This window comes from Anabrus simplex, chromosome 1, assembly GCF_040414725.1.
Source record: "Anabrus simplex isolate iqAnaSimp1 chromosome 1, ASM4041472v1, whole genome shotgun sequence".
Lineage (NCBI taxonomy): Eukaryota > Metazoa > Arthropoda > Insecta > Orthoptera > Tettigoniidae > Anabrus > Anabrus simplex.
The window spans coordinates 112779849-112791924 of NC_090265.1; positions in this window are offsets into that span (position 1 = coordinate 112779849).

Below are 12076 nucleotides of genomic sequence, written 5' to 3' on the forward strand. Positions count from 1 at the left end.
TATATTTTATTATTATGATTATTGATACATCATTATTACAACTGATATATTTATCATTATTATTATTATTATTATTATTATTATTATTATTATTACCTTTTTTGCTAGTTGTTTTACGTCGCACCGACACAGATAGGTCTTACGGCGACGATGGGACAGGAAAGGGCTAGGAGTGGGAAGGAAGCGGCCGTGGCCTTAATTAAGATACAGCCCCAGCATTTGCCTGGTGTGAAAATGGGAAACCACGGAAAACCATTTCAGGGCTGCCGACAGTGGGGTTCGAACCTACTATCTCCCGAATACTGGATACTGGCCGCACTTAAGCGACTGCAGCTATCGAGCTCGGTATTATTATTACTATTATTATTATTATTATTATTATTATTATTATTATTATTATTATTATTATTATTATGGAAATACAGTGGTTTAATTTAATGAAAATTTACTAAGTTAATAGTTTTTTTGATGTTTTCTTATATTTATCGTTAGCAGAAGTATTGTTGGAAACATCTTTAATATAAATGTCATATCTTCGCTTGATATCCAGAGTCAGTACAGTGTAATTTATTCACTTTAGTGTGTACTTTTCTGTATTTTGCACTTTTTGCTGCCTCCGGTTGTAAGCCACTTGTAGCTTTTTTTTATAACTCACTTTACATCGCACTAACACAGATAGATCTCATGGTGACGATGGAATGGGCTAGGAGAGGGAAGGAAGTGGCCGTGGCCTTAATTAAGGTACAGCCCCAGCATTTTCCTGGTGTGAAAATAGGAAACCACGGAAAACCGTTTTCAGGGCTACCGACACTGTGGTTCGAACCCATCATCTCCCGAATGCAAGCTCATGGCTGCGCGCCCTTAACCGCACGGACAACTTTCTCGGTTGTAGCAGAAATAAATTATTACTTACTCGCTAAAAGTACGTCAAATAAACGGAAAAGAAAGCCAAAAACGATGACCATTTACATATTGCCGAAATGTCGATTCTACGTCGGTCAATAGTCGTGACATCAAAATTCGAGTCATGAACGAAAATATACGAAGCTCAATGGGTGTGACTGATATCGGAGAGAAAATTGATATTGACCAATTAAAATTGTATGGTCATGTCTCCTTGTACATCTAGCCTTAAGAACTGAACAACAGCCAGCTCGTAAAGGAAGAATAAGGGTTACAAGAAAAGATCTCGTGTAAAAAGTTGCTGAATAAACAAAATACTCCAGAAGAGCCGGTACACCAACTAAGAGACTACTCTCCTCGTATTTACCACTCGCAAACTAAAGAGAACACCTGAAGTTCAATTGAATTTAAGCAGGGAGATAAGCGGGATAAAGAATTGGTGTACAACGTCTCGCCGAACCATCCCATGGATCAATAAAATACATTGAAATAGCGGTGAGCGAGCGACTCGGTTACGTGGTATGCATGATTTATCTGAAAGCTTGCTTTCGGTAGCTGATAGGTTGAAGCTGGGTCTTATGGCGACGAGATTTACTACTTTTACACCATGTAAATGTGGGAGCTATAACTAAATTAAGGACAACGTCGCTATTTCCCAGTGTCACCTAAAACCTATGCACTATATGTTAATACAACTTTTAACGAGTAGAATGAAACAGATGTAATTCTCCGTAAAGTGAATATTTTTTAAGACGCAAAGCAACACACAATGCCGTATAAACATTCGAAAATGTACTCCACATTTTACATTTTATTTCTTAAAAGCTATTTACGTTATCGAGGACTTCATTGAAGAGTATATTGTTAGTTCCTAGTTGAGGTAACCACTGTTAGCATTATTAGCCACTGTCATCGGCGACCTGAGTTCGATTTCGGGTATTGCCAGAGACTTAAGAAGCTATTGTGTATGTTGAGTGCTCAGTCCGGACGCTGGTTTGGATCTGAACAGCTCCACCATCAGGCGTCATAGGTGGCCCGGGCGGTCACTTTAATCTTGTCAAAGATAAGGATGGGACTGAAACAGGACAATGTAAGTAATAAATTTGTTCTAGCCTACACCAGAAGACATAGTGCACAGTAAACACTACATCTTCCCAGCAGAGACATGAAGAAGCTAGTATGTAGTTGAAAAAGTACATGAAGTTCACTTCCATTCGGGGAGTACCTGCAAGGAGCTGCACCACCTCGGGGTGAGGACATGAGTTACCTTTAGTTCAGTATCCCACATAACAATAATAATACGTTATTAATTTTACGTTTCGGGGTGACGGAATTTTGTCCGTCAGGTTGTTCTTTTACGTGCTATTAAATCTACCGACATGAGGTTTACGTATTTGAGCACCTTCAAATATCACGCAACTGAGTCAGGATCGAACCTGCCAAGTTGGGCTCAGAAGGCCAACGCCTTACCATGTGAGCTATTCAGCCCGGCTCCATTTTAACACAGTTCTAAAATATATCCCAAAACCTGCCGGTGAATCAACTACAAGAGACGTTCAACGCGATCAACGGAAAGGAAAGATAACCAAACACGATGACCTAATGCACGTTGCGAAATGTGGATACCTTCAGGGTCTTTGTTTATCGACCGAGTGGTTTGAATGGAGATTGGTTCCCGATACTTTCTACATCTCGATACCATCGATATTCAAGAGATATTGATTTCGAACAATAGTATGGTACATGAAGTTGAAAATTTGTAAATAATTTTAATTCAAGTTGTGAGAAGTGGTACATTTTTAAGTGGTCACAAGGGACACAATTATTCATCATGATCTACTAAATAGCAAGTAACAAGGAAGAGAGTGCGTTTTCAAGATAGACCTCTGACCCCATGACAAAAGCGGCATACCATCCTTATACTTTTGAGAATGGTCTGGCACCAGAATGTTACAAATACAAATGTATAAGTACCTCGGCAAGGAAGCATTCTGAAGAATTTATTTTCGAATGTAACATAACTCTAATTTCTAGCATTATTTTGTTAAATGATTCGAATATATGAATAAACCGCCCTCTACGCACAACATAACTTTGATCTTTTCTTGCAAACATATCATGTGATCTGTTGAATTATCAAATCACCGAGAAGTTTTGAACAAATCGTACGTCAGAGACTTTGGTATGAAACTATTTTACAATGAAAGAAGGCATTGCGTTTTTTGAGTTACACTTTGTTTTTTGGTTAATACGAGTGCAATTAGAAACTACTTTCAATTGTGTCCTGTGATAGATAATTGTGTCATTTTACGCATTCATAAATATCTCATAAGGTCGATAATTTCAGAATCCTAGCAAGCTACAGAATCTTTTCACCTCAGTTCAGGAATCTATATTTATTGAATATCCCAAAAAACAAATACGCAGAGTGCAAGTGTAATATGGAAGAGCCTTTCTGCATTCATTCGGTTTCGAAGAGATTATACCCACTCTGTTTGACATCAGAATCATCATACTTCTCGAACACGGGTTAACCTATGTATACTTACTTTCTGTCTGTACGATGATTCAAAATTTAAAACGACGATGCCCAATAAAAGCTAATTCATTACTAGAAGAAGAGCAAATATTATTGCCTATGCGAAGACAACCAGCCCTTAAGCTATATGGTTCTCTGGAGGTGTTGATTCAGCACCTTGAACTTATGTACACAACAAACACTCGCGATTTTTCGGTAGTGGAAATTATTTCTGTCCAAATGCCTTCATTTCCCGTTACAGTAACGTTAATTTGTAAGTCCGTAGGATGCGAATAATTTTCATCTTACACTGCTTAATAAATGTAACCAGGTCTTCGCTATGCTCTTACCCAGTCAGCAGGTAAACCATAGGGCTTACATGGAAATACCTTTTAACCGTTGTCTACGCATATTTTACAGTTGGATGCAGGTTTCTGAACATTGCGTAGGGATATTTACTGAGTAGAGACAAGAAGTCTCATACCTAAACTTCATGAGTTAGGACACTGATTTCTAGTAGCTTATAATTACAGTAGAGCCCCTTTTATCCGAAATAAAGGGGGCGAAGGCACTTCGGTTGACGCGTTTTTCGGATGACACAAGGTAAATATTTTCGGAAGTTAAATGTCGAAATAAAAATGCATAAACTCTGTTAAGCAAAGGTGCATACTGTATATTAACACTGAAATGTTTACATAATGTATAAATGTATAAAATAAGTGATTTTCTGAATTTTCTTGGTGCAGCATTGTCGTGCCACCGTTTAATCAACAACACATCAGCTGCTGTACATTCATTGCTTTGTTCAACAAAGCGCATAGCAGTCGGAAATTATGAAACAATTTTTTATTACTACTGAACTGAATACTGTATACAGTAATTTTATTACAGTACTGTAATTAAAGTGTGCGGTACTGCATTTTAATAAACGTTCAAAATCATTCTTACTTCCAATACATTAAATCATCATCTATTGTAACTCGATTCTCAGAACTGCTGTTGTCAAGGTCGAAGTCGTCTGCATAATCTCCATGAAGAATACAATAATAATAATAATAATAATAATAATAATAATAATAATAATAATAATAATAATAATAATAATAATAATAATAATAATAATAATAATAATAATAATAATAATAACTGCTTGTTCAAGAAAATATTGCACCCATAAGCGAATGCGCGTAATGAATGCATATATTAAATATTTAATAATTCACATATTAGAATACAGCAGTAGACTGGAAAAGCTTCCAGTCTCACAAAGCAACATTCTGGCGCCGTTCAGACGGCAAGAATATCCACCGGATACGACTTTAGGCACGAACGGCATATAGCTGGCCTAAGTGGTACGTCCAATAATGTTTATGATGCCGACAGGAAGTGGAAACTTTCTAGTCAGTTCTCACGGGAAATCCGCACCTTGGAATTTGACCTACTTAGAGGTGCGAGTGATAAACTAATAATACCCGTCACCCCTCGCCAGAACGTGGTTCAGCCCAAGCTACGAAGAGCGGCAAAATTTCAACCAATCACGATTTACGAAATTTAAGTGTCATGTCCTAGCGGGAATCTGTATCCAGTTTTCGGTGATTCGGTGTCGAATGTAATAGTGGAATACGGTGTCCTCAACTGCAAACAATATTTAACGAATATTTCACGCAAATACGTGGTTAAATATTTCTAAAAAAATAAGTTGTCAACATTATTTGGAAGAGTGGTTGCGCCCAGAGAGCTGAGTGTCATGGCGGCAAAGCGCCATGTTCCCAGTGTAAATAGGCCCTATGACGCTTTTCAATTTAAAAATTAAGCTACGATCATTCCTGATAACGCAGTGCAACACTCAAAACAAACCAAATTTTGGAGTATTTAGAGTGCATTCCCGAACATTTTAACCTACGGACAAGTGGAAAAACGATCCAAGGTACCGTATCACTACGCAGAATCCCCTCCAATCGGACTATTTTTGAAGTGGGGGTGTGATAATTTACAAAAGCAGTAGCATCAGTGTGGTGATACCTCAGTCCTACTTGAAATTTTAGTGCAGACAGGTGATTCTACAGTGAGTGCAGCATCAAGAGACGACTTAACATTTGTGTGAGTAGAGACTTAGCCAAGCAATGAACACTTAGGGAGAACTCTAAATAATGTCAGATTTTAAGAATCAGTCAAACAATTATCCTAGCAAAATGACGGTGGTAGTTGTAATACAAACTTTTCATAAATGAACATTTAATGTAATGAGGCTGGCTGAACAGAGACGGACAATAGGAGTTTGCTTAATCTGTATTTATACAACTTTTCTTACCTCACAATTAGCTTGCACGTTACGATTCTAGTGGAGAAGTATTATTTTGGAGGACAGGATTTTCATAAACATTTCTCCATATCTTACATGGGAACATTACAATTAAACGTGAACAGTCTATAAAATGGTTATTTAATCTGAGACATTTGGGAGCAAACATTAGGTGAGCTAATTGCAGGAGACTTTGTTCACTAGTGGAGCTTAACGGTACAGGGACTGGTGTCCACTTTCGTTTGTCAGAGAGAGGTCGATGGCGGCTATAATCCCTTGTGTGAACAGGCGGTAGAAGGAGAGTGCTGAACGGAGACGACCAGGAGGAGAATCGCCAGGTAGATCTTTTCTTCCAGCACCTCAACTCTTCGAGAGCTATTGCAGTGTAATTTATGTTTTTCTTCATATAATGGTTAAAAGGCGTGTGAAATAATCTTACGTGTGCAACGCAAGCATGAAAATGGATCCAATTCGTGTGTATGAAGTGTCGAATAGCCTCCGCAAGATGAAGAAGATGGCGTAAAATCATGTAGCGGGGACTGTGAGGATTTAACCCGCCTTCCAGCACAAAGGTAATGTGAACATACTATAATCATGTAACAATTTACTTGAGGGCTATGAACAATCAGTGGTCAAATTTAGGGTAGCGATTTATGTAGACTTAATAATTATAAATTTTACGTACCGGATGGAATAATTATATTCTTCGATGTTAGTCGTAGTTAGAGTTATTTGTGAGACCGGGACGTTAATCTAGGATTTCTGTAGATATTTTATGTCCAGTTCAATTTCAGAATTTTTTTAAAACTAAGATATGGTGTTTTGGTGATTTTGACTTTGTGGACGTTGCCGAGTTTTTTTAGATTTTTTTTAAAAATAACTGTAATTATAGCGCAGCCAATTTTTTTATCCATTTGGCACTATCATTTTTTTAATGATCATTTTCATTGGTCATCTTACATGTTATTTGCGGTATTGTGCTCATTTACGTATGATAATACTTTTTTTTGGTGTACGTGGTTTCACATTTTCGATAGCTGGGTATTTGACAGGCAAATCTTGTGGTAACAGTCAATCAAGAAGGACAGGGAAACCATTGGAGGTCAAATCTGATAATCCATGGCATGTGCATGTGAAAATAAGGTGGAATTAATGAGCAATGAAATGGTAATACCCCTGATGATAACAATTGAAAAATGGAGAATATGAAGCTTGAAAACTATGTTGTATAATGGTGTCGTAATATGAGTATGCGTACGACACAACGTATTATTTATGTTTGGCCCGTATTCAAATGAGCGAGGCTGCATTGGCAAAGAAATGCCACTTTGAGAATAATGAGATGAATGTGAATTGAGAGGTAAACAATTTAACTAGGATAGTGACATTTGAAGGTGGAAGGCATACATATTTATAATTTTTCCAGGGATGAATATATCACTCGGAAATATGCAAATCAAAGACCGAGTTGAAACATGGAACGGACTGACCAAGCAATGTGTGAAATTATTTTTGAAAGGCAATGATAATCATAATTGACATGTAATATTCCTAGTTAGAATCCTTGAAAGTGGTGAGAGGTAATGCCCAAACATTTACGCCTGATATCACGAGATTGTTACTTTAAATATGTTTGATTACATTTTCTGCATCTGGATCGGTGCGTATTTTTATTTAAATTGTGTTAGGCAGTGATCACGTCCATTTTATTGTGATTTTCCTTACGGTTTCTTTGCTTTGCGCGGATATTTTATTTTGAGCACCGTATTTTAATATTTCTTTTGTAGTAACTGAAGGTACGTGAAAGATTGTTCATGATTTAATTGATGTAAATAAGATAGGAGTAGTTAGGGTATTTTTGAATTTATTTGTTTTCTGATGGAGCATTGTGGTTACTCCATTGTCAGGTACATTTTGTAAATAATTTCACTGTGTTAGGTTAGCAAGACCACAGATCGTTCATAGCCAATATCAAAGTAAACATTTATGCTCTAGGACATCGTAAATCACAAAACCTTTGAACCCCACTACAAAAGTTAAATTAGGTGAATGGTTCGACCCTTGATAAATAGCTGTGTCATAAGTGCCGTAAAATACGTAGACAAGATGGAATCTGCCTCCATCGATGGTAATGCCATATAATTTTAATAATTCTCTGTGCAAATACAGACAGCGGCAAGGTAAAAAAGATTAATTTGTAAAAGGGTCGAATTCATTTAATAAGGCAAATCTGAGGCACTTGGCCAAATTTGTTCTATTTCATTTGTAAAAGGATCCAGGCTATCGCAGCTGGTAATGTGTAAATTATTTAAATGAGTAACTATTCGTCATCAAGGATTGATTTGATAACTTTTCTTGGTTCAGCCAATGTTTGTTAAGTTTGTGGTTAAGAAATAGAATGGTGGTGAAATACCATGTTCATGGATTTTCTTTTATTTAACCAGGGCTTGTGTACACAATTATGTTTTACAGTTGGGCAGTTATCAACTAAATTTAACTTCGTGTCATCAAGTCTAGGACATCCACTTTATGGAATCATTTAATTAATTAATTATTTAAATGTTACGCAAGTCCAGTCACTTGAGATATGATTAAAATGCAGTTCATTGTGCTTTATTCAAATGCAGTATATTTATGGATCTGCAGTCTGTTGTGGTTATGTCACGTACATAAGAGACACCAGTTCGATGGTGGTGTGTATTATTAAAATTTGTTGACCTTCAGTCGATTTCATTTAGGCAGATGTTTTAATGTTTTGTTGAGGAGATTTTGAATTGTATATTTTCCAGTAACCTTCTTTATTTAATCCAATTTAACTTCATTTTATTTTACACACTTTCCGACTTTGTTTAATAAACTATTTTATTTATTTAATTTTTTTTTCAGTCTTTGGGTACCGTCATTTATAGTTTAGTTTACCCCATCTTTCATTTCCTCACCCCCCGATCGACGTGTGGCCCATTAACCCGTGGGATACGAAGGACGCACCACCCTTGAGGAAGAAGAGTCTACATGAGGCGGTAGGTATTTTAAAATGTCATTATTTACAGAAGCAGCCGGCGCACATTTCAAGAGAGAAGACCACCGCATTTGGGTGCCTTTGCAAGGGCACAATATGTTTCATGGAATGAACTAAAGGGTAAGAATCTGTTTTGTTTCATGCTTCGCGTGCATTCTGGCATAATTCCTGATATAAAAATAGGGTTTATCTAGTAGCTCTCAGCACATATAGCAAGATAATTACTAATATCGACGGCTAAGAACAAGAGGGTAGAAACAAAATATTAATATACAATTTTGCCAGAGCACTTCGGTTAAGCCGGGTTTCGGTTAAGCGAAGTTCGGTTAAGCGGGGTTCTACTGTATTCCTTTCACCACCGATTGACGAAGATGATGATTGGCCGTGGCATACGTCATTTCCGGAAGGAAACCAGCATATGAGATCTTCTCAACCTCCACATTCTACTTTCTGCTGAGAGTAGTTACAACTGTACACAAATCTCCGTTCCCAGATAGGCCATGAATTTTGAGATTGTTCCGTCCAAGGTACCGCTGAACATCATTTCATAACTTCATCTGGAGACTTACAAGCCTCAGTAAAGTCCTTCATTTTCCGTTTTATTCCAAGCACATTGTTTTCTTTAGCTCTCTACATTCTATCATCGCCACTGCTCGGGCAAAAGGTCACATCTCACAATGCTCTTCCTATCCATTATTTTTCTTGAGACTGGTCACGCCTCACAGCCACATACGGATAAGCAGTCCATCAGAACAATTTTCGTTGTGTTCGTTTGCGTATGATAATGTGTAAAGGAAAATGAATCTTAAATACACTATACTATAGGAGTGCGTAAGTAAGTCATACAAACATTCCTAAAGTGCGGTACGGTAAGGTTCATTTTCCTTCACAAGAAGCACAGAAAAATGAACACAACGAATATTGTTCTGATGGACTAAATATCCATATGTGGCTCGAGGGTGTGACAAGTCTTAAGGAAAATTCTGTAGTGGATAGGAAGAGCATTGGGAGAAATGACCTTTCGCGAGAACAGCGACGAAATATGTCTTTCGTGATGTCATTGTTCTGGGTGCTAACTTCTTTTATTTTCTTCTGAAGTTTTTTCTGACAGCATTTATTTTCCTGTTAATTGACTCTCGATGTTTCGATATCATGCTTTTTACATCATTAATAGGAGTATATTTTGCTCCTTTATCATCAAAATCCTCCTGTTCACAAAAGTGTTTTTGTATCTGTTGTGGGCTAACAACTCTTTGTCAGAGTTTACACAATCAACATGAAATTGATTACCACATTCATTTCTGATTTTTTTTTTTTTTTTTGCTAGGGGCTTTACGTCGCACCGACACAGATAGGTCTTATGGCGACGATGGGATAGGAAAGGCCTAGGAGTTGGAAGGAAGCGGCCGTGGCCTTAATTAAGGTACAGCCCCAGCATTTGCCTGGTGTGAAAATGGGAAACCACGGAAAACCATCTTCAGGGCTGCCGATAGTGAGATTCGAACCTACTATCTCCCGGATGCAAGCTCACAGCCGCGCGCCTCTACGCGCACGGCCAACTCGCCCGGTCATTTTTGAATTCTACATGACTTTCATAACCTTTCACCATATAAAACAGACAGGACAACACACTTGACTTATTTTATCCATCATCAATCATTGTTTATTTTCATGGAAGGTGGTATTCCGAGGTAAATCTAAGACGCACTACATTTCCTAGGAACCGTATCCATAGACGACAGATATTAAGAATCTCACAAGTATCTATAGAGTGCAACATGTACGTCTAAGTGGATTTTAACCCAAACCAAATTCCATTCAAAAACAACCTCGAAGGGCCATGGCTTACCAAGCGACCCCTTCTCAACTCGAAGGCCTGCAGATTACGAGGTATTTGTGGGCGGCCGTTATTCTTGGTTTTCTAGACCAACGCCGTCATCTCACCCTCAGATAGCTCCTCGATTTTAATCACCTAGGCTGAGTGAACCCCGAACCAGCTCTAAGATCCAGGTAAAAATCCCTGAACTGGCCGGGAATTGAACCCGGGGCCTCCCGGTAAGAGGTAAGTACGCCAACCCTACACCACGGGACCGAAAGGCATCTTAAATTAAAATAATCTTCACAAAGAGCAACATTACTATTCAGTCAACGAACAAACAGCGCATGGAAAGCACGAGATCTAGGAAAAAGCACTGTATTTCACACTGTTACCAACCACAATAAAAATTACAAAAATATGATCTAATTTACTATTAATTTGAACGGGAATCGAGGTCCCGTACGACTGTATAATTTTTCATTCGAAACAAAACAAATTAAGCTAGGAAATAATGCTTAGATATTTTTGAATGTTCTGAGTTGCATGAAAATATTAAACCACTTCAAAATATCAATAAATATTTCTAGATGCCCAGATTTTTGGACAGTTGCTATAACTAGTAAGCTTCATCGATTAACGACCAAGGAACTGATGAAAAAGCTAATTAAGACAGATTTTCTCAAGTGTAATAATTTGCAATGTAACTCAGGCAATTAGTGGATAAAATCACATCCGTCGTTTTCACGTTGCTGTAACTCCTTGTTAGGTAAAGCAGTCGCGTCGAAACGATCAATGCGAATCACTTTCCTCAGCTTTCCTCATTGACGATGTTCATGTCAATTACGCCTTTTTTATTATGGAGCATTTGTTTCGAAATTTAAAGTCATTCACGATATTCTCCGTAATTGTTCCTCTCATTTTCCGAGAATTTAATGGGAAATTATGGTCAAAGTTTATTACATAAGGGGGTTAGAAAGCGGTTTATAATTATAACAAAACTCGCGCTGTGCGCATGCCAACCACCCCTGGAAAAATAATTTTACAAACATAATTACCTCTGAACACATATTAAAGGAAGGAAAATCTGAGGATTAGGGAACATACTTCCTCGAAATCTCTGTGTAATGAATTTAGTACAGGCAGAAGACCATGTAGTGTCCCTCTGAAGCGCTATAAGGATCATCTCAAGAAGACCGTGCAAGTTGGTCGTGCGGTTAGGGTAGCGTAGCTGTGAGCTTGCATTCGTGAGATGGTGGCTTCGAACTCCACCACCAGAAGCCCAGTGGTTTTCCTTGGTTTCCCATTTTCACACCAGGTAAGTTCTAGGACTGTACCTTAATTAAGGTCACGATTTCCATCTTCTCACTCCTATCACTTCTCCATCCTTGCATCGCCGAAAACCTTCGTTGTGTTAGTACGACGTTCAACAACTAGCAAAAAGAAACAAAAAACAAAACAAAAACAAGCAACGCCTAAAGACCTTGCGGAGCATTAAAATTGATCCGTGCATTTGGT